Source organism: Herpailurus yagouaroundi, unplaced genomic scaffold (assembly GCF_014898765.1).
Source record: "Herpailurus yagouaroundi ecotype Mexico unplaced genomic scaffold, PumYag 181, whole genome shotgun sequence".
NCBI classification, from domain to species: Eukaryota; Metazoa; Chordata; class Mammalia; order Carnivora; family Felidae; genus Herpailurus; species Herpailurus yagouaroundi.
Genome location: NW_024412412.1, coordinates 17,587,781 through 17,615,403, shown reverse-complemented (window position 1 = coordinate 17,615,403; position 27,623 = coordinate 17,587,781). Strand labels below are relative to the sequence as shown.

General features: G+C 36.1%; 1 long non-coding RNA gene across 1 annotated transcript in view; it reads left to right on the top strand.

The window, feature by feature from the left end:
• The window catches only part of LOC121039716 (uncharacterized), a 125,662-nt gene that overhangs the window by 6,479 nt on the left and 91,560 nt on the right, over positions 1 to 27,623 (top strand). The window contains exon 2 of the long non-coding RNA XR_005794950.1: positions 19,260 to 19,340. This is a non-coding gene — a long non-coding RNA (uncharacterized LOC121039716). The remainder of the gene's footprint in view (positions 1 to 19,259; positions 19,341 to 27,623) is intronic.

The window sequence follows — 27,623 nt, the reverse complement described above, 5'->3', positions numbered from 1 at the left end:
AGATTTTACGCCCAGCAGCCCAACTACAGAGCCTGCTTTCCCGGCAGTATTGCAAACTGCCCATGGTAGTTCGGGTGGACAATACTGAGAAGGCAAAGTGGTGGGCTATGAAGCAAATGAGGACGGATGAGCTTTCTAAATGAACACCGTTCAGTGTGTCCCGGATTCCACCGTTGTTTGAAACGAATAAAAGTCAGCGTGAAGGGGACATCAGGGATGGATGCTTTCAAGACTGTACATTCATTTTACTCAATCTAGGTGCATAAGAATACAGATGGCTGCATAATTTAAGCCAGTCTATGTAAATGACTGGCAAAATAGCTAAAGCCCTTGGCCTTTGGGAAAATTGCCAGTGTGGTTCCAGATGCTTAGAAGATGTGCTCCCTGGACTAAGCCAGGCAGGGTCCCTTAGGTGAATTAGCACCATTCTGTGAATCACGCCCCAAACATGCAGGCTGTGTACTGTACTTTTATTTATTAAGCAACCATGAAAGACAAAGCTGCAGAGAATTCCCAAAGCCCCGATAAACAATGGAAGACAGCCCAACTGTTGTTTTGTTCACGCTTCAGTTTTCCCACATGCCCCTCTTCTTCTCAAACTGCAGAATTACTATTCATCCCCAAGTTGACTTTAACGAAATGTGGTAATCTGTAGGGATCGTTTTCTTTTAGGAGCAAATAGCAATGAAGCTTGCTATTTAAATCTCCTTTCCATTGATGCACTTGAGTATTTAAATTGCACAGTGAAAAGTAATGAGCACTTAGTATCGTTTTCTGCCTGCATCAAACTGCTCTCTTCCATTATGTAAGAGAAGGTATTTCATTCTGAGCTTCTCAAATGAAATGGAGAGAATAGGAGACAATTTTTACCTGTTTTTCTTCTGTATTCTCTTGATTCCTTGGTTCTCCCAAGTCTTAGCCCAACCTCTTTTTGATACTCGCATGCTTTCTTTAAATAATAAATAGCTCTTTGAAGCTGTCTCAGCAATAATGTCTTCTGCCTGCTTTTATTTTTTATTTATTTATTTATTTTTTTGCCTGCTTTTAAAAGAGCTGTCAAAAATTAGTAAATCCACGACATAAGTGTTTTATCTATCATACATTCTTATTAGCTTCTGCTGTGAAATTCTTTATAAAATGGTAAAGATATAATTAGCATATTTCACTTGTAGTGCAATGTGTGACTTGATGTTTTGCCAAGGCACTGATCCCCAGTTGAAGGTGTCACAATGAAAAATAAGGCTTTAAAAATAAACTTGCTGATGTTCAGTGACCCAGACTTTGGGGTCTAACCGTCACCCAACAGTTACTTCTCAGTGCTATCAAAGATTTATCATCAGAAATCTCCATTGACATACAATGTCTATTTTTCAATTAGATTGTGCTTTTTCCTCCCTCCTTGGGCTGTCTTAATTGAAACACAAGGCAGTCAAACGGCTCATCCAGAGTCATGCCCTGAGCCAGTGGCTCAGTTTGTAATGAACGGTGTCCATCTGGCTGGCAGTCTGTTTTCCGTCCTGCTCCCCACCACCCGAGCCTCCCTCAGCTGGTCTTCCTCACTGTGTCAGTGACCAACGGGAGGCAACACACTTCGTGTTACTTTGCCTATGAAAAATGATATCTACATTTAGAATACACCAGATCTCTTCATACCCAAGGGAATCCAACCTTTCACCTACCACCCTCCTCGTACCTGTCTCTCGTGACTTGATGCTGCACTAGACTGTGTGTTTTTCTTATAAGAATGTATTTTTTTTCTTAAAAAAGAAAAAACAAATATAAATCCAACAGTAAGTCACTGTTTTTTGAAATAAACTCGTTTATGGAAATTGAAATGACAGCAAAAGTAAATATTTGTGAGTTATTTTTTAACAAGAAAGTATGAAATCTTGTTGAAAATGATGTTCAAGTAATTTACCAAAACTGCATGTCTAATTTTAACATCTGAGAGGGTACTTTCAGATACAGGGAGGAGAAAGTCTCTCAACTTTTCCTTTGTAACTTGTTAAAAAATAAATTCACGTTGTAACTTATTTCATCACATTATTTTATATTACTATCAAAATACGTGCCAAACATGTGTACAGTATATAATATTTAAAGAATGATAAGACAGATACTCATTTAGCCATCATTGTATATTATCAATAACTTTGCTTTTCCATTATGTTGAATTTATTAATAATAATGTAAACATATTAGTATTCCTAAGTGATATGTTATTTAGTTTGGCCTGATTTCCCTCTTATAATACCACATATGTATGTAGATTTGTGTACATGTGATATTCTTTTGTTGCTCAATATTATCCTTTTGACTTGAATGCATGTTTAAATATTTGACTCTCTTTTGTTCTTAATTTTTTTTTTATGTTTAATTATCTTGAGAGAAAGCACAAGCAGGGGCGGGGCACAGAGAAGGAGAGAGAGAAACCCAAGCAGGCTCCACACCCCCAGAGCAGAGCCCCACACGGGGCTCGAATTCACAAACTGAGATCATGACCTGGGCCTGGGCCGAGATTGAGTCTGGCACTTAACCAACTGAGCCACCCAGGTGCCCTGACTCTCATTTGTTGTTACAAGACATTGATTTGCTTCCAGGTCATTGCTCTTGTGAAAACATAGCTATGAACATTTTATTGTGCGTTTTCTTGCTGCATATAGGCAAGAGATTCTTTAGAGTACATTCTCAGGAGTGGAATTGCAGTGTTTTTAGGTAATATGTGTGTTTACCTTTACTAGGTAAAGCCAAATTGTATCCCAGAGAACCACTGATTAATGAGAATCCCAATCTTTTGAACAATTCTAGTTTTAGACTTTAAAATTTCTCCTAGTAGGTTGAGTGTCAAATGGCAACTAATTGTGATAATACCTTTATACCTATGATTTTTAATTTTTTTTTAAAGTTTTTATTTTATTTCCATTTAGTTCGCATACAGTGCTACATTAGTTTCAGGTGTAAATATAGTGTTTGAACAACTCCATACATCACCCAGTGCTCATCTCGGCAAGTGCACTCCTTAATCCTGTTACCTAATTAACCCATCTCCCACCCACCTCCCCTCTGCTAACCATCCATTTGTTCTCTATAGTTAAGAGTCTGTTTTTTGGTTTCTCTCTCTCTCTCTCTCTTTCTCTCTCTTTTTCTTTTGTCCCTTTACTTATTTCTTTGTTTCTTAAATTCCACACATGGGTGAAATCATATGTATTTGTCGTTCTCTGACTGACTTATTTTACTTAGCATTATACTCTCCAGCTCCATCCATGCTGTTGCAAATGGCAAAATCTCATTCTTTTTTATGGCTGAATAATATTCCATTATATATGTATATATACCACTTCTTTATCCATTCCCCAATTGATGGACACTTGGGCTGCTTCCATATCTTGGGTATTGTAAATAAAGCTGCTATAAGCATAGGGGTGCAGGTATCCCTTTGAATTAGTGTTTTTGTATTATTTGGATATATACCCCGTAGTGTAATTGCTGGATCATAGGGTAGTTCTCATTTTAATTTCTGAGGAACCTCCATACTGTTTTCCACAGTGGCTGAACCAGTTTACATTTCCACCAACAGTAGAAGAAGGTTCCTTTTTCTCTACACACTTGCCAGTACTTGTTGTGTCTTGGGTTGATTGTAACCATTGTGACAGGTGTGAGGTGATATCTCATTATAGTTTTTATTTGCATCTCCCTAATGGTAAGTGGTGGTGAATCATGGTCTGTTGGCCATCTATGGGTCTTCTTTGGAGAGATGTCTATTCATGTCTTCTGTCCACTTTTTAAGTGGATTATTTGTATTTTGGGTGTTGAGTTATATAAGTTCTTTATATACTTTGGATACTAATCCTTTATTGGATATGTCATTTATGAATATCTTCTCCCATTCCATTGGTTGCCTTTTAGTTTTCTTATTTCCTTCACCATGTAGAAGCTTTTTATTTTGATGTATTCCCAATAGTTTATTTCTGCTTTTGTTTCCTTTGCTTCAAGGGACCTATCTAGAAAAATGTTACTATGGTCAATGTCAAAGAACTTACTGCCTGTGTTCTCTTCCAGCATTTGTATGGTTTCAGGTCTTACATTTAGGTCTTTAATCCCTTTTGAGTTTATTTTTTCTGTGATGCAAGAAAGTGGTCCAGTTTTATTATTTTGCATGTAGCTGCCCAGTTTTCCCAACACCAGTGGTCAAAGAGACTTTTACCCATTGCATGTTCTTGCCTTCTTTGTCATTTAATTGACATATAATCATGTATTTATTTCTGCACTCTTTGTTTTGTTCCACTGATTTATGTGTCTATTTTTGTGTCATTGCCATACTATTTAGATTACTACAGCTCTGTAGTATATCTTGAAATCTGGGATTGTGATACTTTCAGTTTTGTTTTTCTTTTTCAGGATTGCTTTGGCTCTTCAGGGTCTTTTGTGGTTCCGTATAAATTGTAGGATAGTTTGTTCTAGTTCTGCGAAAAATACTGTTGGTATTTTGATAAGGATTAAATCTGTAGGTTGCTTTGGCTAGTATGGATGTTCAGGCTCATCCATGAGCCTGAAATACCTTTCTATTTGTTTGTGTCATCTTCAGTTTGTTTCATTGATGTTTTATAGTACAGGTTTTTCATGTCTTTGGCTTATTCCTTTATACTTTACTATTTTGGTGCAATTGTAAATGGGATTTTTCTTAATTTCTCTTTCTGCTGTTTCAGTATTAGCACATAGAAACGCAGCAAATTTCTGTACATTGATTTTGTATCATGCAATCTTACTGAATCCATTTGTCAGTTCTGGTAGTTTTTAGGTGGAGTCTTCAGGGTTCTCTATATATTGTATCATGTCATCTGCAAATAGTGAAAGTTTTACTTCTTCTTTGCCAGTTTGGATGCCATTTATGTATGTATGTATGTATGTATGTATGTATGTATGTTGTCTGATTGCTGTGCCTAGGACTTCCAGTACTATGTTGAATAAAAGTGGTGAGAATGGACATCCCTGTTTTGTTCCTGATCTTAGGGAGAAAGCTCTCAGTTTCTCACCATTGAGAGTGATGTTTAATGTGTTTATTTTTCATAGAAGACCTTTATTATGTTGTAGTATGTTTCCTCTAATCGCCCTTTGTGGATGATTTTTATCATGAATGGGTGTTTTACTTTGTTAAGTGGTTTTCCTGCATTGATTGAAATGATCATGATTTTCATCCAATCCTTTGTTGATATGATGTAAACATTGATTGATTTGCAAATTAAATCCCACTTGATTGTGGTGAATAATTTGTTAATGTACTGTTGGAATTGGTTGCCTAATATTTTGCCGACGATTTTTGCATCTATGTTCATCAGCAATATTAGCCTCTAGTTTTTTGTTTTGTTTTGTTTTTGTAGTGTCTTTATCTGGTTTTGATATCAAGATAATGCTGGTCTCACAGAATTAATGTGGAAGCATTCCTTTCTTCCTCTTCTATTTTTGGAATAGTTTGGGAAGAATGGATGTTATGTTTTCTTCAAATGTTTGGTAGAATTCACCTGTGAAGCTGTCTGGTCTTGGACTTTTGTTTGTTGGGAGTTTTTTTATTATTGATTCAATTTCATTGCTGTTAATCAGTCTGTTTAAATTTTCTTCCTGCTTTAGTTTTGGGAGGTTATATGATTCAAGGAATTTATCCATTCCTGTAATTTGTCCAATTTGTGGGCATATAATCTTTCATAATATTCTCTTATAATCCTTTGTATTTCTGTAGTGTTGGTTGTTATTTCTCCTCTTCATTTCTGATTTTGAGTCTTCTCTTTATATTCTTTTATAATTTTTTTATGATTCTGGCTAATGATATATCAATTTTGTTAATCATTTCAAAGAACCAGCTTCTGGCTTCTATTGTGAGTTTTTTGGTTTTTTGTTTTTTTTTAAGCTTCTATTTCATTTATTTCTTCCTGAATCCTTATTTTATCCTTCCTTCTACTGGTTTTCAGTTTTGTTTGTTCTTCTCTTTCTAGCTCCTTTAGGTGTAAATGTAGGTTGCTTATTTGACATTTTTGCTTGTTTCTTGAGGTAGCCCTGTATTGCTATAAACTTCCTTCTCAGAACAACTTTGCTGCATCCCAAAGATTTTGGACCATTGTGTTTTCATTTTCATTTTTCTTCATGTAGTTTTTAATTTGTGTTCTTTCTAGATTTTTTTCTTGAGGTTGATACCTAGTTTTATAGTGTTGAGATCAGAAAAGATGCATGGTATGATTTCAATCTTTTTAAAATTGTCAAGACTTATTGTGTGACATAACATGTAATCTGTTCTGCAGGATGTTCCATGTGACCTTGAAAAGAATGTGTATTCTGGTGTTTTAGGACAGAATGTTCTGATATATCATTTGATCCATCTGGTCCATTGTGTCATACAATGCCACTGTTTTTTTCTTGATTTTCTCTTTGGGTGATCTATCCATTGATGTAAGTGGGATGTTAAAGTCCATTACTGTTATTGTATCACTGCCAATACCTCTTTTATATTTTTTAATAGATGCTTTGTATATTTGTGTGTGCTCATGTTAGGTGCACAAATATTTACAATTGTTATATTTTTTTGTTCGATTTTTCCCTTCATAGTCATATTATGTCCATTTTTGGCTCTTGTTACAGTCTTTGTTTTAAAGTCTATGGGGCGCCTGGGTGGCGCAGTCGGTTAAGCGTCCGACTTTAGCCAGGTCACGATCTCGCGGTCCGTGAGTTCAAGCCCCGCGTCAGGCTCTGGGCTGATGGCTCAGAGCCTGGAGCCTGTTTCCGATTCTGTGTCTCCCTCTCTCTCTGCCCCTTGCCCGTTCATGCTCTGTCTCTCTCTGTCCCAAAAATAAATAAAAACGTTGAAAAAAGAAAAAAAAATAAAAAAAAAATAAAGTCTATTTTGTCCAATGTAAGTATTACTACCCCAGCTTTCTTTCACATCTATTTGAATGATAAATTCTCTCCAGCTCTCCACTTTCAATTTGTATGTCTTTAGGTCTGAAATGAGTCTTTTGTAGGAAGCACATAAATGGGTCTTGGGTTTTTTAATTTGTTTTTTAAAGATAATTCAGATTTATTTATTTATTTATTTATTTATTTATTTATTTTTATTGCTTGCTTGCTTGCTTGCCTGCCTGCCTGCCTGCCTGTCTGAGTGGGGGAGAGGAACAGAGAGGGATTCTCTATGTTTAGCTGTGGAGAGTCTGTTCTGCCAGTCCTCAGGTTAATTTCTGGGTTATTTACACTGATCTGGGTGTTATCTGGGTGTATCCATGGGACAATGTGGCCTAGGATCCTCCTATTCCACCATCTTCCCCAGAAGTCTAATAATTTCTTTGTATATTCAACTTTATATGTTCTGGCTAACTTTTATCAGTTGGAAGTGTTAAATGTGGCTGATATTGTGTCCTAAGTTTGCTTATTTTCTCATTCTGTTGTCTTTTATTAAAAACAGAAGTTCTTAATTTTAATGTGGTACAATTTAGCCATTTTTACTTACTCAGCTATAATTGTTTTTATTAGACAACTATGTTGCTACCACTAAGAAATAAATTTATTTTCCTATTTTATCTTCAACATTTTAAGACATTTTTTATCACGGAATTTTTTGATCAATCTGGAAATTATCTTAAATTAACCCAAAACAAATCCACTGATCTATAATTTTATTTCTATCATATTTCCATCTACATATGATTCTGTTTCTGGATTCTTTATTCATTGTATTCATTTATCTGTTTTTTTTTTTTTCTGTAATATTGACTATCTTAACTACTATAGCTATTTACTAAGAATTCCATATATTAGAGCACATTATCCTGACCTAATTTTTTTCTTCAGGAATAACTGGCCATTTATGGTGCTTTGTTCTGCGTATATGATTTTAAATCTGCTTGTCTAGTTCCATGAAAAAAAAATTTTTTTTTTTTGGAAATCTGACTGGAAATACCAAGAATCTCTGGATCAGTTTGGGGGAAAACTGACAAATTTATGATACTGACTTCCCCCAATCACTATACATGATCATGTGACTTCACTTTTCATTTATTTAGGTCATCTTGGATATCTTTCCATTATTATGTGAGTCTTCATAAGAGACTTGTGTATTGCTTCTGGACTAATTCCTATGCCACATTTTTGCTGTCATTGTCCGTAGTATCCTTTATTTAACGATTTCTAAGCATTATTTGTTTAGAGGTACTAAAGTACTAAAGGTGACTTTAGTACCTTAAGTTTTTTATTCAGCAACCTTGTTAAACCACTTTATTAATCCTCACTTTGTAGATTTCTCTGGGTTTTCTGTTTACTTTAAGATAAAGATGGTGTAGTAGCACACCCTGGAAAGGGTTGGGAGAAATGTACAACCAGTTTAGATCTGAGATGTATGTGATAAGCAGTCTAACAATAATATAGAAAAGTATGAGAACAGTGCACAGGCCACCCAGGCATCCTCAAACTGGGGTGTCTCTGAAGGTGCTTGTGTAGAACACATCTCCGTGATTTCTTTCAAGTTGTCCATTTCATTGCTCAGTTTTGAATCAAATGATCCAAGAGCTTTTTCCATAGGTTTGTTACTCTCTGCTATCTTCTGGTTCAGATATTAATGTTGAATAATTAATTAAAAACATATTTTTACCTTATAAAGAGTAAATTAAATATAATAGAACATTAAACAAACATTATACAATAGATATATGATGGCATTTTACATGAATACAAAATGTTTTGAAACCATTCCTACATTAAATTCATTTTTCTGCCACAAATATTTATTGAGGGCTTTGTATATGCAAGACACTGACCCATTAAGAAAAGTATTTGTTTGGTCATCCCTGTCCTAGGAAAATTAAGAAGATAGTAAGTTCAACTAATTTAAGCCATCAATCTTAGAAACAGAAACAACCCCCACCCCTATCTTTATTCTGTAATAGGTTTTTCACCCTGATTTATTGGATAATTGCCTAATCCATCTTGAATATGTAGACAAGAATTCATCAACCTGAAGTACTTAAATGTATTCATCTTTGAAGGAAAATTCCAACTAGCTAACCATTATGTCCTAATTCATTAGTTATGGTCATCACTCAACACTTTCTAAGGAAAAGCCATACAAAGAAAATACTCATGAGAAATCTTTTTCTTACTCAGTGAGCATTCTCTATTTTTCAGTTCATATATAAAACATGAAAATACTATAGTAATGTGTAGTCAACCCAAAACCAGAGAGTTCTTGGGATATAATTTCTGACTCTACCTCTTATAGTATGTGAATTCCTGTAAGCCTAAGAAACCCCTGTATGTAGTATGGATCTTCAATAATTGTTATCTTCTCACTTTCCCTCTCCTTTCTTCCTTTTAGTTGAGGTTGCAGGTGGGGAAATAGTTTTCAGAGGAGGTAATACTTTGAAGACTCAATTAGATGTTAGGTATTAAAAGATTTGAAATGTTAAATATCCTTCCATTTAATTCCATATTTATTTGAGTTATTCAAGTCTTTTATACTTGTTACCTTTACTAGTAATACAGGAATATGCTTATATATAATAAATGCAAACAGGGGGTGCCTGGGTGGCTTGGTCGGTTAAGCGTCTGACTTCAGCTCAGGTCATGATCTCACGGTCTATGAGTTCAAGCCCTGCGTTGGGCTCTGTGCTGACAGCTCAGAGCCTGGAGCCTGTTTTGGATTCTGTGTCTCCTTCTCTCTCTGCCCCTCCCCTGTTCACTCTCTGTCTCTCTCTGTCTCAAAAATAAATAAACGTTAAAAAAAATTAAAAAAAAATAAATGCAAAAAGTATTATTTGTGGAAAGTTTGAATTATTTTGCCATGTTAGAATTTTGTAGATATCTTTCTCTAATATTTCAGTGCCAGTTATCAAGAAATTATTCCTATTTTGCTTGTTACTTTCCCTGTTTTTACCTACATTTTTAACTCATTCTTAGGCAATTATGCCCACTCTTTCATTTTTGATAGAGAAATATTAGAGTAACTCAAATGTCAAACTAAAGTGGTGAAAGAAAGAAAGAAAGAAAGAAAGAGAGAGAGAGGGAGGACAGGGAGGGAAGGAGGGAAAGAAAGGAAGACAGGAAGAAAATGAAGGAAGGAAGAAAGGAAGAGAGAGAGAGAGGAAAGAAAGAGGAAAGAAAAGAAAGAAAGAATTAAGCATACGACTCTTGATCTTGGCTCAGGTCATGAACTTGTGGTTTGTGAGACTGAGCCTAGAATCAGGCTTTGTGCTTACAGCACAGGGCCTGCTTAGGATTCTCTCTCTCCCTCTCTGTCTTCCCCTCCCCTGTTCGTGCACACATGTACTCTCTCTCTCTGTCAAATAAATGAACTTTAAAAAAAGAAATAAAAAAGAAAGCAAGCCATGTTCCATTTTACCCTTGCACAAAAAGGAAATATACCCAGATAAGCAGAATAGGCATAATAGTTTTTGAATTGACATTTTTAAAGTAGAAAAATCCCATCCTTCAAAGTTTCAGTTCTTTTTTTAATTAATGATTATGTGCTTCTCTTTCTACTTTTCCATGTTGGAAGAGATATTTGTTTTATTTTAAACATAAAAAATATGATTAATAAAATAAGAGCAGGAAAAAAACTAGAATTATACCTTTCTAAACTTTGCATTAACTTTTTTATTATCTCAACTTATGCTTTCTAAAGTGTAAAGTATGGTTAGTATATGTTATATAAATCTGTGCATCTTACTTGTCAGCAGAAGTGAGATCACATCATTATTTTGTAACTTAAGATAATTTATTTAGGCACCTTATTAAATGTTAGGTATTTATTTTATTCCAACATCTTTATGAGTGTGCAGGAATAATTTCTATATCAATTATAAATGTAAAAACAACAAGGTAAGAATAAAAGAAATAATTGGTAAAACATGAAAAGAACATGACTGAACATTCTATTAGGTATTAAATGGCAAAAGTAGAAAAATACCTCTATATTGGAAAAAAATATGTAATGATGTATGAAGGTCTTCAGAGTGCCCCATGGTCTACCAAAGATGACTAATACTAGAAAAACCAGTGTCTAGGAATTTTCATTTAAACCCCATCATCACTTCAGCCAAAATGACCTGTTGACCAACTTGCTTTCAACTAAACTGCTTTCAACAAATTATGTTCTATGAAATTGCATTTGTTCAAGTTGTTTTTCTAAGGTTATTTTTAAGTGGTTATCAAATCATATGCTGCTATCAAGGACAGAACTAGAAATCTAGAAGCAGTTTTTGTCTCATGCTTAGTTCCTTTTTCTAGCTCAGTCTCCATTGGTCTTTCTTTCTCTCTCTCTCTCTCTCTCTCTCTCTCTCTCTCTCTCTCTCTCTCCCTTTCTCTGATCATCTTTATCCTTATATTTCATGATGAATCAATCCCTATCCAGGGCCATGTGGTTATTTTTGTGAATGTGGAGACCCTTTGGAAGATGACCTTCTTCACACCATATCTTCAGAAATACTGTAGAGTATTTTGGCTTTTTGACCATACTATGTCTAAGTCCAACCTTCACTTTATCTTCTAGTTTGGAGGCATTCCTTTCAGTAATATCAAACTAAATTTCATGTATCGTATTTTTGCCTCTCCTTATCAGATAAAGAGTAAAATTTCCAGTAAACTCTTGAATACAAATTCTGGTGCTATATAACCAGTGAACAAAATCAATGGACTATTCCATTGTGCATTGCAGAATTTTATGATAGCACGCTCTTTCCACATATACCCAGATTTCTCCATTGTTATAGCTTCATCCTCTCATTCCCAAAGCTATCTGCACAATGTGATTCTCATAATAGCAATGTAATAGGAAAAAAAAACAAGTTATTCACAGCTTTTCTCCCCTCAATTCCAGGGATTCATGTTTGAAAGGTCATTTATTGGCTTCTTCACTGTGATCCCAGATCCAAATAGCAGGCCCCAAATCTCAGTAGTGTCTGAGACTGCACTGTCCAGTGGTTGCACAGGGCAAGGCAGTGGTGTAGTACGATAGTCTGGAAGAGATGTATCGGACATTGTTCATGAGAGTGTGTTGAGTGAGGGTTAAGAAAGAAGTAGGAACAGGGGTGCCTGGGTGGCTCGGTTGGTTGAGTGTCTGACTTTGGCTTAGGTCATGATCTCACGGTCTGTGGGTCCGAGCCCCACGTTGGGCCCTGTGCTGACAGCTCAGAGCCTGGAGCCTGCTTCCGATCCAGTGTCTCCCTCTCTCTCTGCCCCTCCCCCGCTCTCACTTTGTCTCACTCTGTCTCCCAAAAATAAATAAATGTAAAAAAAAAAAGAAAGAAGTAGGAACAAGTGAAAAAGTATTGAATGGCATGAAGGAATAGGAAAATATTTTATTTATTATTATATGTATGCATGATGTTCTTGAATGTATGATACAGAAAGAGGACATTTTGTCTAGAAAGCAGGCAATGTGAAACTTCCTGTGTCATACACAGAGCAAAATGCCTGGGCTAGAATTCTTCAGAAGGTGGAAAGCAAAGATGATGCCTCACAGCTTCTGGAGTCAGACCTGTTTCCTTTTAATGTGACTCTGCAGAGACTGGGTGTCTGTGGGGACATAGCTTGTATATATGATCACCTGGTCAAGAGCTGAATAACATGCCCTGACCACTTTCACACAAGTGAAATTAGAATAAAAACCACCCTCAGGGCATCTGGGTATCTCAGTTGGTTAAGTGTCCAGCTTCAGCTCAGGTCATGATCTTATGGTCGGTGAGTTTGAGCCCCGCATCAGGCTCTGTGCTGACAGCCCAGAGCCTGGAGCCTGCTTCAGATTCTGTGTCTCCTCTCTCTTTGCCCCTCCCCAACTCACACTTTGTCTCTCTCCAAAATCAAATCAAATCAAATCAAATCAAATCAAATCAAATCAAAATCAACCACTCTGACCTGATGACAAGCTCCCAGGGAACACTCCAGTACTAAGGGGCAAGTCTGGCTCCCTTGCCATAAGTTTTGTTCCATCCATCTAACTAAAATTTGCATAGCAAACACCAACTATATTCTATCTCAAATTCCTCTTAACTCTAATGTAATCCCATATCATGTTTTGCATTAATCCATTTTAGCCTGACCACAGCACCCTCAGCATCTCATTTGGCTATGGAACATAAGTCTGTCATCTGAGCAATATTAAAGTCTTGTCACAACAATGCTAGTTACAGTATTTATGAAATTGCATGGTTCTTAAGAGAAAGCCTGAGAAAACATGATCCATCTATAAACTCCTCTATATCTCATGACATCCTTTTACCACCACCATGCCAAGAGCACCAGAACTCACCCTGGCAGGAGAATGAAGGGGGTAACCCTGGAAATATAGCAGATGTTTAATTCAAATGCTATGACAGTGGCAGCAAGATTTGCACATATTTTCAAAAGAAACCCAGGGGTAATGGGTTATATAGGCAATTGAGGGGATTGAGGAGGGCACTGGTGATGAGCACCAGATGATGTGTGGAAATGTTGAATCACTAACATGTACACCCGAAACATATTACACTGTATGTTAGCTAACTGGGATTTAAATAAAAACTTCGAGAAAGAAGGCTATTTTCAAGAATTCCCCTGGACCTGCTATGTAATCTCCTTGTGTTTCTCACTTTCCTTGACACCCTTGTCTGCTTTCATCCCTCAGAAGGATATCCTCATGTTGACACTTATTTCATTTGCTGTTTCCTATCTTGTGAAGATTGGACTGGTCCCTAACTTTGTGTTTCCCCTAAGTGTGCCTGTTTTGTTTGCTGTTGCATTCCTGGCACCTAGAACAATGTTTGGTATATAGCAGGTGTCCACATGTGGCCTTCTGTATATTTCTGACTTCTGTCTCTGTCCCAGTAGCTCAAACTGTGCATCTTAAGGAGGCATAAAGAATCTGCACTGACTTGAATCATCAGAGGAGAAAAATGTGTTCATAGTAGTCGAGTTAAAGATAGGAAAGATAACATCTTTGGAAAGAGCAGAGAATCCTTTTACGAAAAATGGCTAAGAACCAAATGATGTTTTGTAATTGTTTGCAGTGTTCTAGGAGCCAAAGTTTAGGAAGAACCCAAAATTGTGTGTTTTTTGAAAATACAAGTATTTTATTTATTTGTTTGACAGTTCTGATTATGTACCTGGCCATGTTCTAAGCACTGGATACAGTAGTGAAATGAAGAGATTGAGTGTCTTTCATACAGCACATTATTTAAAAAGCAGAAGACAGAAAATAGATACGTAAACAAATAAATAAGACCATTTCTCATGGTAGTAATTGCTATGAAGTGATGAAAAGGGGAACTTTCTAAGAAGGGAGGTTGCCTGTGTGTGGTCAGGAAAGGCCTGTCTGAGGGTATTTTGGTTGAGAACCAGATATGAGAAGCAGAGAGCCATGTGCAAACTTGAGAGATCATTCCAGGCACAGGAAAGGGAGTGAGTTCAGAGGCCCTGAGGCAGGAAGGAGCCCAGCATGTTCTAGGGGTAGGCCCAGGAGATGAAGTGACAGTAGAAGGTAAGGGCACCAAGTAGGCAAAAGTCTGACAGATAATGTAGGGAAGTGTATGTTGTAGAAAGCAACGTTTTCATCCTAACTTCAAAAAGAAGTCGTTAGAAGGTTTTTAAGCGAAGAACGTTATGCTCTGATTTACACTTTTAAAGATCAGCAAAGTCACTTTTGAAAAGACTCAGTGGGCCCTGTCTGTCTGCAACCCAAAGTCTATGCCCAGTAGTGTGGGATTCCCTAATAGATATCCAGCTGTACGGGAGAGTTATGATGAATGAGAGAGACTCTCATTTTAGATAGCTAACATTTTAAAAACTCATACAGAAATGTAAGGAAAAGGCAGACAACTCAACAGAAAAATTTGATAGCACATTTCCAATAAATGGATGGCACTTCACAGAAATGGATATCCACATGACCAATAAATTTATGGAAAAATGCTGTACATATCTTTTGTTGGATAAATCCAAATTATAACCGTAATAAGTATCACTATATACTCACCAGAATTGCTAAAACAAACAGAACAACAAAACAACAGTAAAAGCCCTTGTCAAGTGTGAGAGTAATCAAAATTTTCATACAGTGCTGTGCACTTCTTTGAAAACTTTGGCGGTATCTGTAAGGTATGCTGAAGCAGACTTAACTGGCTTGTGAGACCCACCACTGATTGACTGAAACTGACAAAGGTGATAACATTTACACCACAGAAGTTGACAAATGCCACAAATCAGAGTTTGCTTGTTTCCCTCACCCCAGAGACCTAGTTGTTTAATATTCAGCACATCATTGACTGAAGTTAAGCATACCTATTACTGGCTGGGAAACTTATACTCATATTCTTGGTCCAGGAATTTCTATCTATGATAAAGTGTGGAATATTCATAAAATGGTATGCTATATAGCGATAAGAATAGCACGAGGCAATGACATGGATGGATCTTACAAAGATAAGACTGAAGAAACTGAGCCAGAAAAAGAAGAGCATATAATGTATGATCAATGTATATAAAATTCAAATTTAGCCTGAACTAATCTGCGGTATTCTGTCTATAGTAGTCAGAAAGGGAGATGGCAGTGACTGATAGCGGGAGAAAGTGTTCCAACTACGTTTTCTTTTTGATATGTGTGCTGATTACATGGATATGCTCACTTTTGAAAATGTATTGAGCTTACTCTTGGGCCTTGGGTACTGCTGTATATGTATGCTATCCTTCAGTATGTGGTTTAAAATATCAAATTAAAGAAACTCACATAACGAGTCATGCTCACTTGTATATTATTATAGGTAAAGGAACTAAGTTTCTTTATTTCAAATCTTGGGGCAGAATATTTAACAACCTTCATTATTGGTGTAGAAAAATAATTTCTAATTCATCCTTAAATATTTCTTATTTTAAAAATATCCTCTAATTTGGGTAATACAACTCTTACTATATTTGGTGTTATTGAGATTAGAGAAGGAAAATATCTAGAATCTTGGTTTTCACTTTTTATTGTATATGAGAGTCCCCAGGGGGACTTGTTATGAATTCAGATACCTGAGGCTCCACCACAGAAACTAATTCACGAGGTTTGTTGGACCCACATATCTGCATTTTAATAACCATCTCATGTGATCTGAAGTAGGTAAATGCATGGGGAAAAACTTCGAAAAAACTGATCTAGATGGTTAATGTTTACCCCAGGACTATCTAGAGAGGGAGAGATGGAGAGAAAAAGAGAGAGATGGAGAATACTCTATTTTGTTCTGGTGGGTAGTTGCCAGTGAAATAGAGTCCCAATATTAAGGTTAATGATCAAAAAATTATAAGTTCTCACACTTGAAAAGTTGTACACTGAAGTGTTTATGCAGTTGAAATTACCCTGGTATAAAAATAATTTTTAAAATATATTTTCATGTAAATTTTGAAAGATACATTATAATGGAAGGAATAGTACAGGAATTACCAAGTATAAATACAAACAGAAACATATAAATTAGTAGGGATATTTATTTATAAATTTCCAATTTAAAAAAAACTTGCTTTAACTCATTTTCATTGGACAAAATGCACCCTAGAAAATGGCAAATTAAGCCTAGAGACGTCAGGATTATTTGTAACCATGGTGGGAAAGTACGTTACTTCAGTTTATTTTTCTCTGTAGATGACTTTCTCATGTTACATGGAGTTGCCCACACTTCTGTTTTGATAAAGGCCTGTGTGAATGAGGAAATAAGTGCAGTATTATTAAGAAAAGTATCATCAAAGGAAATATCGCCAATGGATGTTTAAATATATAAAAATGGAGCTAATTGTGATAAATTATAATAGGGTAATGACACCTGTAAGTGACAGGATATATGTCAAATAGAGCTGATAAAAGCTTGATCTCAAACACATACGCACACACACAGATATATAAAGTTACCAGGCACAATCTGTTGAATAAGTAGTCGTGATAGTTAAAAACAAAACAAAACAAAACAAAACTTACCCATAAGGAAATAGAAATCACAAGCACTACCAAATAAAATGCACAAAAACATAAAAACAATTTTGTTACCATTTCAAATTGCAGTAAGAGTTAAAAAATAAATTGCAGTGCTGCCTTACCCTATAGCGCTCTGTACTGGCTCATTCCTCCCTCAGAAAAACCTGTTTACATGTAATAATACTGTTGAGGATCAGACTACATGAATAATATAATATTTATATTAAAATGCTTTATAGAATTATGCTAGTATTTGGAAGCATAAATATTTTGTGAATTGCAGAAGTCACAATGAGATAAGAAATAACAAGGAAACAAAATAATTTTAACAAATTATAAGTGTGTAAAATGAATATTAGCAAGAATTGAAGTAGAAATTAATATTTTTGCTTTTCATGTTCACAAGTGTTTTGTTTTTTTAAAGTTTCTTAAGCATCTTAGGCAATAGATATTTTAAATTCCCTGACACACTTTTATCAATAGTAAAAGGAGGCTTATCTTAGGTAAGGAAGGGTTATTTTTGTTTCTCTCTGTTGATGAGCCCAGAATCAGCTTCTTATGACAGTTTATTTCTCTGTGAATGATACAGTCTCTCAAAATAACTTTTACTTCTTGTCTTCCTGGCATCTCAACCTGAAATCTAAGGTGATAAGATCACATTTCACCATTTCTCTTACTAAGGATTGTATTTAAATGTTTATTTATTTATTTTGAGGGAGAGAGAGAAGAGAAGAGAGGAGGGGAGGGCAGGGCAGAGAGAGAGGGAGAGAAAGAATGCCAGGCAGGCTCCGTGCTGTCAGCACAGAGCCCAACACGGGGCCTGACCCCACAAACTGTGAGATCGTGACCTGAGCCGAAATCAAGAGTCAGATGCTTAACCAACAGAGCCACCCAGGCATACCAGGATTTTTTATTAGTCAAGGCACTTGCTGTTTTCAAAACAACTAATGACACTAGGTATGGAATGCTGTCCACCATTTTCCGGATTTGGGAGTCCCATTCTGCTAGCTCCACCAGAAGCTGTGCTCTTGCCTTCACTGGACTTACAGACCTATCCCCTTACCTGTTGATTACTCTTAAGTTCCCAAAAGAGAGGATAAAGAATATGCCCCTACAAATACAACTATTTGTTCCTGGCTGGGCTCCTGCCACAATCCTGTTTGCCAAATGTTCGTTCAGCTGGCCAGCTGTGGAAGCCTTAAGAACTGCACCTGTTCTTTTCCTTAAAGCCTAAAGCAGAGCTAACAACTCTAGGCTTTTCCTTCACAGTACTTCTACTCCAACCCGACTTTTCTAAATTTTCTGTAAGGAAAGAGGCCTCAAAAGCAAAGGAAAAAAAAATTTTTAATGTATGATCTCAGGGATACCTGGTTGGCTCAGTTGGTTAATTGTCCAACTCTTGTTTTTGGCTCAGGTCATGATCCCATGGTTCTTGCGTTTGAGTCACGCATCAGGCTCTGCATTGACAGCTTGCACCCTGCTTGTGATTCTGTCTCTGTCTCTGTCTCTGTCTCTCTTTCTCTCAACCCCTTGCTTCCTCTCTTTCTCTCTCTCTCTCTCAAAAATAAGTAAAATAAACTTTTAAAAATTAAAAAAAAAATGTATGATGTCAGATAATCTTTCAAATTCTTTCATTGTTGCCTGATGACCTGGGGCTCTCCAAGGGCAGGGTCGAAATAGGACATTGTTCAATGACCAGACTACGTAATATTAGCATTTTAACTCACCCTGAAGATATACATGTGGGAGAAAGTATGGTCAACATTTGAAGTCTGAAAAATATTTTCTGAACATATGTGTAAAAATGCCTGTTAACTAACTGAGCCGCATCTCTCAGTTTGTGTCCAGTATTTTGCTTTCCCCCTTTTCTTGAAAAAACAATTAAAGATATTCAAATAGTTTCTTTTTTTAATGTTTATTTTTGAGAGAGAGAGAGAGAGAAAGAGAGCGAGCGAGCACACAAGCTGGGGAGAGAGAGGGGGCAACACAGAATCTGAAGCAGGCTCCAGGCTCTGAACGGTCAGCACAGAGGCCGATGTGGGGCTTGAACCCACGAACCATGAGATCATGACCTGAGCCAAAGTTGGACTCCCAACTGACTGAACCACCCTGGTGCCCCAACATTTAAATAGTTTGTTAGTGTGCTCTAGTTTATTAAGAAACATTTAGACTTGAGTAAGGGGAAAGGAGGTAAAACACAATATTGTAAAATACCTGATTGGGAAAGTCACCTAGAGAAAAAAATTTAAAGTACATGTGCAGATAACATTTATTTGAAAATTTAAAAAGACTTTCATCATTTTTCCAGACCATTTTATTGCTCAGATACATAATTTCTATTGGAATATAAGGAAGTGGACAAGCAGAGTGAAAACTTGAAACTTGAAAGGTAACTTATAACTTTGTACTGATAGTTTTCAAGAGGAAATTAATTATGTCTCTCTTAACAGAGGGATAATAAGGGGAAATAGAAGTCTACAGAAGATAGAGAAAAAGGCTATAAAATTTTTGATACTTGAATAAGGTATTTTAACTCCCACATGAGGAGCCAGTGATAAGTACCATAAAATCAGTATGACTGAGTAAAGACTAGGGATGAGCTAATTTTCCTCAAGAATGAGAGAAAACCTGCATGAATAATAATTGAAGATTAGGGAAAAATGTATTTAATCACACTTAACGTAAAAAAAAATCTGACCTAAATTGTATATTATTCATTTAAATGCACATTATTTAAATGCACTAGATAATAATTCTAGTAGACACTAAGTATAGCTCTTTAAGCACTCTTGGTGTTTTAAAAGACTAGAAAAGGAGCATTGCTTTAAATCTCTCAGTTAATCATTCTTACAGGAAGTCTAGAGGTTAATATGAGGTCTTAGCCCAGCTATCTCCATACACCTGGTAGACAAATGTAGACATTTGAAATATACTTCCCATAAGATAGTTTTTTTTTAAATTCTTGAGTTGCAGCCTACAAAATACATAAAGATACAGCTTTTTAAAAATATCAGTAAAGGGGCGCCTGGGTGGCTCAGTCAGTTAAGTGTCCAACTCTCGATTGCAGCTCAGGTCATGACCCACGAGCCCACATCAAGCTCTGTGCTGGGTGAGGAGCTTGCTTAAGATTCTCTCCCTCCCTCTGCCTCCCCCCCCCCCCATTTGCTCTCTCTCTCTCTCTCTCTCTCTCTCTCTCTCTCTCTCAAAATAAATAAATAAAAAATATATAAAATAAAATATCAGTGTAAGTATATCCAAGCTGTTCTTTCAGTTTTTACCTAGGTCAGTTTTGCCAACTGGTAACTTTGGAAAACTTAGAGAAGGCTACCTAATATTTGCTATTATTATGTGTCTTCATCTTTGAAGCATATTTTTCAGTGAATAATATACTAAGCTTTATGTCAGATTGGGAGAAGAAAGATGATTGCATTCTTGAACCTTCCTGCATAGATTCAGATGTTACAATCTTTTTTTTTTCTTCATTGTTGGGACCAGAGAAAGTCAGAAATATGTTCTCTGTGAGCAATTTATATCTTTCCAATTTCTATTTTTAATAATGTTATTAATACTAAATAATAATTGGCTTTCCAGTATGCTCCCACATATGTATATGCAATTTTTCTCCACTTTGCAGCCATTGTTCATCTAGAGTGTACCCCATGCTTCGCTCTGTAAGTGATGTTTCTATGCACTACAGCTGGAGTTCTAGTCATAGAGCAGAAGCCTTGTTTTCAGAGAAAGGACAACCAGCAGTGAGTTTATTTGCCTTGTGGTGTGATTTTTTTTTTATAGAAGAATCTGTCTTCCCTTAGAGAACATATCCTATGCATACAACACTAAACATTTGCTAATTTCAGAGGATAAAATCTTCTTAGATAATCCACATACTCTCCCCTACATCTTGTGTCCATTCTTCTACTCGAAAACCTGTGCTTTCATATTTACTGTTAACTGTTCGGTTATAAATTGTAATTTCTGCCATGAAAATACCAAAGACAGAATTTCTCCTGCACTTTGGACTGCATTTAGGGTGTTACTACTCTCCTTTTAGCTGAATTGTGAAAGTGTTATTAGCAGGTTTATATTGAACTTTGAGTACTCTGGGATCTTAGTAATCAAAATTATGTACCCCCGTGGTCTGACCAGAGAATTTAGTTTCGTTCTTTTATTTTTTTTTAATTTTAAATCCACGTAATAAAAAATGTGCATTTATTAGTTTCCGTTAATAACAGTGATTGAGTATATTTGGAATCTTTCTTTTAGATTTTTTTTTTAGCAAGATTTTCTTCCAACTGTAAAACCAGACAAAATTCTAATCCAATTCCATGTCTTCTATTTACTAACAGTTGACTCTTAAGCAGTATTTGAACTCTCTCACTTTATTTTCTTTTTTAAAGTTTTTATTTAAATTCCTCACTTCTCTCTGTCTTAAAAATAAATAAAACATTTAAAAAAATTAAAAAAGGTGGGGGCATCCAGATAGCTCAGTAAGTTAACCATCGGACTTCAGCTCAGGTCATGATCTCACAGTTCGTGAGTTCGAGCCCCGCGTCGGGCTCTGTGCTGACAGCTCAGAGCCTGGAAGCTGCTTCAGATTCTGTGTCTCCCTCTCTCTCTGCCCCATCCCCACTCATGCTCTGTCTCTCTCTGTCTTAAAAATAAATAAAACATTAAAAAAATAAAAATAAATAAATTCCTCACTTTCTTAATCTGTGTAATGAATACAATACCAATGTCATGGCTGTTACAAAGATTGAACGAGAGGCTATGCTCAGTACTACTTCCCCTTAATCTAATTTTCTCATAACTAAAAATTTTGAGATAATTGTAGATTCCCATGGAGTTGTTAAAAAAAAAAGGATAAGAAATTTCCACATAACCTTTAACCAGTTTCCCTCAGTGGAAACATTTTGCTAAACTATAGTACAATATTACAGCCGGTTTATGATGTTGATACAATTTATTGCTCTTCTTCAGATTTCCCCAATTTTATCCATACTTCTGTGGGTATATTTAAATTTTTATTTAAAAATAATTCAAAACTTACAAAAGTTGACAGAAAAGTACCAAGAGCTTTTTTATTTTTCTTTTTCCTAAATCATTTTATGTTAAGATTCTGACTTGATGCCCTGTCACCTCCTACATATGAATTTCTCACAACGACATCATTCTACCTAACTAAAATATAGCCATCAAAATTAGGAATTTAAAATAGATACATTTCTACCACTTAATCCATAGACTTCATTAAACTTTCACCGTTTTCCAATGATACCCCTTATAGAAAAGGATCCAGTTCTATTTAGTTGACGCGTAGTCTGTTTAGTCCGGTTCACCTTGGATCCATTCCTTCATCTTTACTTGGTTTGCATGACTTAACTTTTAGAAATTACAGGCCAGTTGTTTTGTAGTATGCTTCTCAATTTAGGTTTGTCTGATTTTTCTTCATGTCTAGATTTAATTTAAATATTGTCAGGAATATCAGAAAACAAAGATATAGCAATATTCTCATTGTACCTCAGCAAATTATAAGCAAGTTATAAGCAAATTCAGTTTGTGACATTCCTGGTGATATTAAACATAACTGCTTGATTAAGGTAGTTTCCTCCAGGTTTCCCCATTGTAAAGATTTTCTCTTTATCTTTCTAATTGTTTTGTGCAGACGTTCACCAAATCTATGTAAAATTCCTGTATATCATCTAACTTTCACCCGAATGTTTGACATGCATTGATATTTTTGCCAAGGTTACTATTACTGTGATGGTAGTTCTTTCTGTATTTATTAATTGGCATTTGACTATTAAAATCTTTCATTTCTCATTCATTCATTGATATTTGCATGTACTTGTGGATTTCTTTTATTCAATTGGTTATAATCAGTTACTATTTATTTTGATGTTTAGATATCCCAGATTAGACTAGGAGGAGTCTCACGCTGGTTCATGTATCCTTTTGACATTTGGTTTCATCATTTATGGAACATTTCCTTATGTTATGGTACAACAAAATATTCCTTCTCTTTCTTCTCTTCCCCAGCCGAAGAATCAGAAATTTCTCCAAGGTACCCTGGTTTCTTTTAGTGGAGAATGGTATTTATAAAGCAAGAGCTGAGCGAAAGATATGCTTATTGCCAGTGGGGTATTTCTGCGTTCAGACTGTCTCAGGACAGAGCTAGGATATATATATATATATATATATATATATTTAAATTAATATAATTATATTATCTGTCTATATATCTACATCCATATCTATCTATGATCTATCAGTTGAAAACTATGAATTCACATTAATATTTCCATTTCCAATCCAACATTGCAGAGTCTATTCTAGTTTTCCCTTTTTCCACATTTGTAACTTCCTTCTCCCTCAGCAAAAATCTGACTCAGTTATTCTCAGTGTATATAATTGATTATTTCCTTTCATAATGTACCCAACTCTTATTATAGCCATCATCATTCTCCTATCCACCCTCCTCATCCTCCATGACTGCTGTAGACAAACTCCTCAATCTGCTAGGTTCCTCAGTACCTTGTAACAGCAACTAATTTTGTCATTCTCTCACATGGAAGACATCTTCACCCAACCCAGTCTCTAATATTCCACACCAGATTGCCACTACCCACTTCCCCTGTCAGATATCTTCCCCAAATTGGGCATGCTCCACTGCTCAGTGCCAGGCTGCCACCAGTGCACCAGCTCTCCCAGACACTCTCCTTACCTCACTCAAATTCTGGAAGCCCCTGCCAGGTTGCTGTTCCTATAACTGTGAGGATGATAGTTTTTCACATCTTTATCTAATGGTTTGTCTACTAAATTAGGAAGAAAGGAAAGAAGGAATGGAGGGAAGAAAGAAATGGAGGAAAGGTTGGAGGGAAGGATGGAAATGAAGGAAAGAAGAAGCAAAGAAAGGAGGAAAGGAAGGATCTTGTTTTAAATCAAGGAATTTATGGACCCTTCTTTTACACTACACACAAAAATCAACTCAAATGGATTAAAGACTTAAACGTAGGACCTTAAGCCATAAAAATATAATGAAAAAAATGTAGGGAAAAGTCTCCCTGTGATTGAGCTTGGCAATGATTTTTTGGACATGACACCAAAAGCTCAGGCAAGCAAAGCATAAATAAACAAGTGGCATTATGTCAAATTAAAAATTATCTGCAAAGCAGAGGAAACTATCAAAAAATAAAAAGGCATTCTATGGCATGGCAACCTATGGGATGGAAGAAAATATTTGAAAACCATATATTTGATAAGGTGTTAATATCTAAAATAAATCAGGAACTCATACAAGTCAATAGTAAAACAGACAACCCAATTTAAAAATGGACAAAGAATCTGAATAGGTATTTTTCCAAAGAAGGTATACAAAGGGCCAACAGGTATATAAAAAAGTTGTCAACATCACTAATCATCAGAGAAATGCAAACCAAAACTTAATGAGATATCACCTCATACCTGTTAAAATGACTATTATCAAAAAGACAAAAGATAACAAATGTTGGTGAGGATGTAGAGAAAAGGGAACATTTATACACTATTGAGAAGTTTGTAAATTGGAAAACAGTATTCAGCTTCCTCAAAACATTAGAAATAGATCTTCTGGGGTGCTGTGGTGGCTCAGCCAGTTAAGTGTCCAACTCTTGGTTTCAACTCAAGTCATGATCTCACAGCTCATGAGGTCAAGCTCCTCATTGGGCTATACCCCGAGCCTGCTTGGGATTCTCTCTTTCCGCCCCTCCCCTACTCATGCACGCTCTCTCTGTCTCTCTCTCTCTGTATGTGTGTGTATGTCTCTCAAAATAAATAAATAAGCATTAAAAAAATAGAACTATCATATGATCAAGCAGTCTGTCTTCAGGTTATATACCTGAAGGAAATAAAATCAGTACTTTGAAAAGATACCTTTACTCCAATATTCATTATAGCAGCCTTCACAGAAACAGTCTGTCCATTGGCAGATGAATAAATGCATAAGAAATTTGGGTATATACATACAGTGGGATATTACTCAGCTTTTAAAAAGAAGGCACTGCTGCCATTTGTGACAACATGGATGAAAATGGAGAACATTATGTTGAGTGAAATAAGCCAGGCACAGAAAGAAGAATACTGCATGATCTCGTTTTTTTTTTTTAATGTGGAAATCTAAAAAAAAAAAAAAATTGTTTGAATACCTAGAAGCAGAGAGCAGAATACTGTTTACCAAGGGCAATAAGGTGGAAGAATGGGGACACGTTGGTCAAACCAGACTGTAGTAACCATTTTACTGTATATGGGTATCAAAACATCATGTCACACACCTTACGTATATACAATCTTTATGGAAAAAATGAAATAAAAATAAAACTACCATGTGAAGTAGTAATCCTGCTTTTGAATATTTAACCAAAAGAATCAAAATCAAGCTCTTGAAGAGATATTAGTGCGCCTGTGTTCACTGCAGCACTAATCACAACGGCTGTGGGAACAACTTAAAAATCCATCAGCAGATGAAAGGACAAAGAAACTATGGTATATACATATAGTGGAATACTACTCAGCCTTAAAAAGTCAGAAATTCTGCAATATGTGACAGTATTGATGAACTGAGGATGTTATGCTAAGTCAAATAAGCCAGTCACAGAAAGACAGATCCTGAGTGATGTCACTTATATGAGATATCTAAAATTGTCAAATTCGTAGAATCAAAGACTGGAATGGTGGTTGCCAGAGGCTGGGCAACGAGGTGGAAATTGGGAGATAACTAAGCAATGGGTATAAAGTTTCAGTTTAGCAAGATGAATACGCTCTAGAGATCAGCTGTACAACATCATGTTTATAGTCAGCAATAATATATTGTACATTTAATAAAATTTTTAAGAGGTAGATCTCATGTTTCCACAGTAAAATTTAAAAATTAAATTTTAAGAGTAAGTCCATTCTAAGCTTAGTGTCTTGCAGAGGTCTGCATGAATTGAAGACAAGTTTACAAATATTTGATGAATAAGAAAAAATTAAAAAATAAACCAAGGGATTTATTTATCACTCCTCCCAGTAGAGATATGACAGAGAAATTGTTCTCCATTTAACTGGCAGTGTGCCTGTATCAAGAAGAAAATGTGGTAAAGGAAAATGCTAATTTGGGATATTTAAAATAGGCCACAAGTCATTCCCTGAAAAGTTTACAGAATGGTTAAAATTTGGCTTTCATGCCCATGTCCTCCTCATTTTGTGTTTTTCTTCTTTTCTCACATATTGTGGGCACCCAGTACTGTCATAGACTCTCCTCACCTCACATCCAGCAAGGATCTGGAACTCATTCACATACTGTAAACAAACAAAAGACAGTTTCTTCTTTGGTAATCAATCCCCAGAGACTAGGTGCTAAGTATTCTTCATTTACTTCAGATCCTTTTGTAAACAAATGGCTTCCCTAGGCACTCAGTAATTCAACCTTGTCGTGCTTGCTTCCTCATTGTGCTTAAAGCCCAGGTCATGACTCAGCTCTTGACCTATTTAATCCCATATCTAATTCCTCCTTGTCTTGACCAGACTATGGGCTTGCTGTAGATAGTTTCCATAACTAGTTCTTGCTTCTCTGTAAATAAGAAGATAGAAAGAAATGGCTTCTCACTTGCTGATTGGAAAAACTGATTGATTGTAGATGAGATGAGAGATGTATGGAAAACCGAATCAGCCATAGGGCCATTTGTACTCCTTCTTTCTGACATTGAAGAGGTCAGACTATAGAAGCCGAATGCAAGTAAGACGGTTTGTGTGACAAGGAATCAGAGTTGCAAAAGGCAGCCGAGTTTTTACACAGAGACTAAGGGGAGACCCTAGAGAAGTGTTTTTCAGAAACCTGAGTATATGCTCCTGCCTGCCTTCGCTGATCATTGTGGTGAGCAGACGCTCAGAACTTCTGTCAGACTTTCTTTAGATTTTCCTTCCCTCATGCTTCCTACGTGGTGAGGTGTTTTATTGAATGTCTGGAGTAGCAACATAGGAAAGTGTCATAAAAACGGAGGAAATTAAACGAAACATGCCCAGTAGGAGCCGAGCACGAAAGCGCCAGCTCCTGTTCTTCATTGCTGTTCTTTCCAGATGTGCAGAATTTTCTTGAAATGGAAGAAAGAAAAAAAAAAAGAATGGTTAGTAGTGTCTAAAAATATATAATTGGGTTCGATGACTATTGTGCTGGAAAGGTGTTTTTCACAAGAACTTCCTGGAGGGAAAAGTCAGAGGAGAAATTATATTTTGGCTTGCCCAGCGACATTATTTTCCATCTGAGGGTTGTGACTGTTTTATCTGGCCATCATCCGCTTTGCTTCACTGAGTATTAACCCTCGGAACACATATTAAGAACTCGGTTCCAAGGTAGCTGTTCAACATCTCCACCTCCACTTCTAGGTGGCTGGCAATGGGCTACATGTTAAAAAAAAAAAAAAAAAAAAGATATATTGCTGTGGAATACGGGAGTATATTTCCCTTATGGAGAGAGCTTAAGTGGAAATGTGGAAAAGAGTCACTAATGTTTTAAAAAGCTTTTTCTTTGTGTTTGAGTTGCTTGAAATCTTCTTACCTTCCCCACACTTAGTGTGTTGACTGAGGTTTACCTCATGCTGTTGACAGGGTTTGCAGTTCTGAAGGAAAGTCATTTTCCCAGTACCTTTCTCAATGGTCTTGT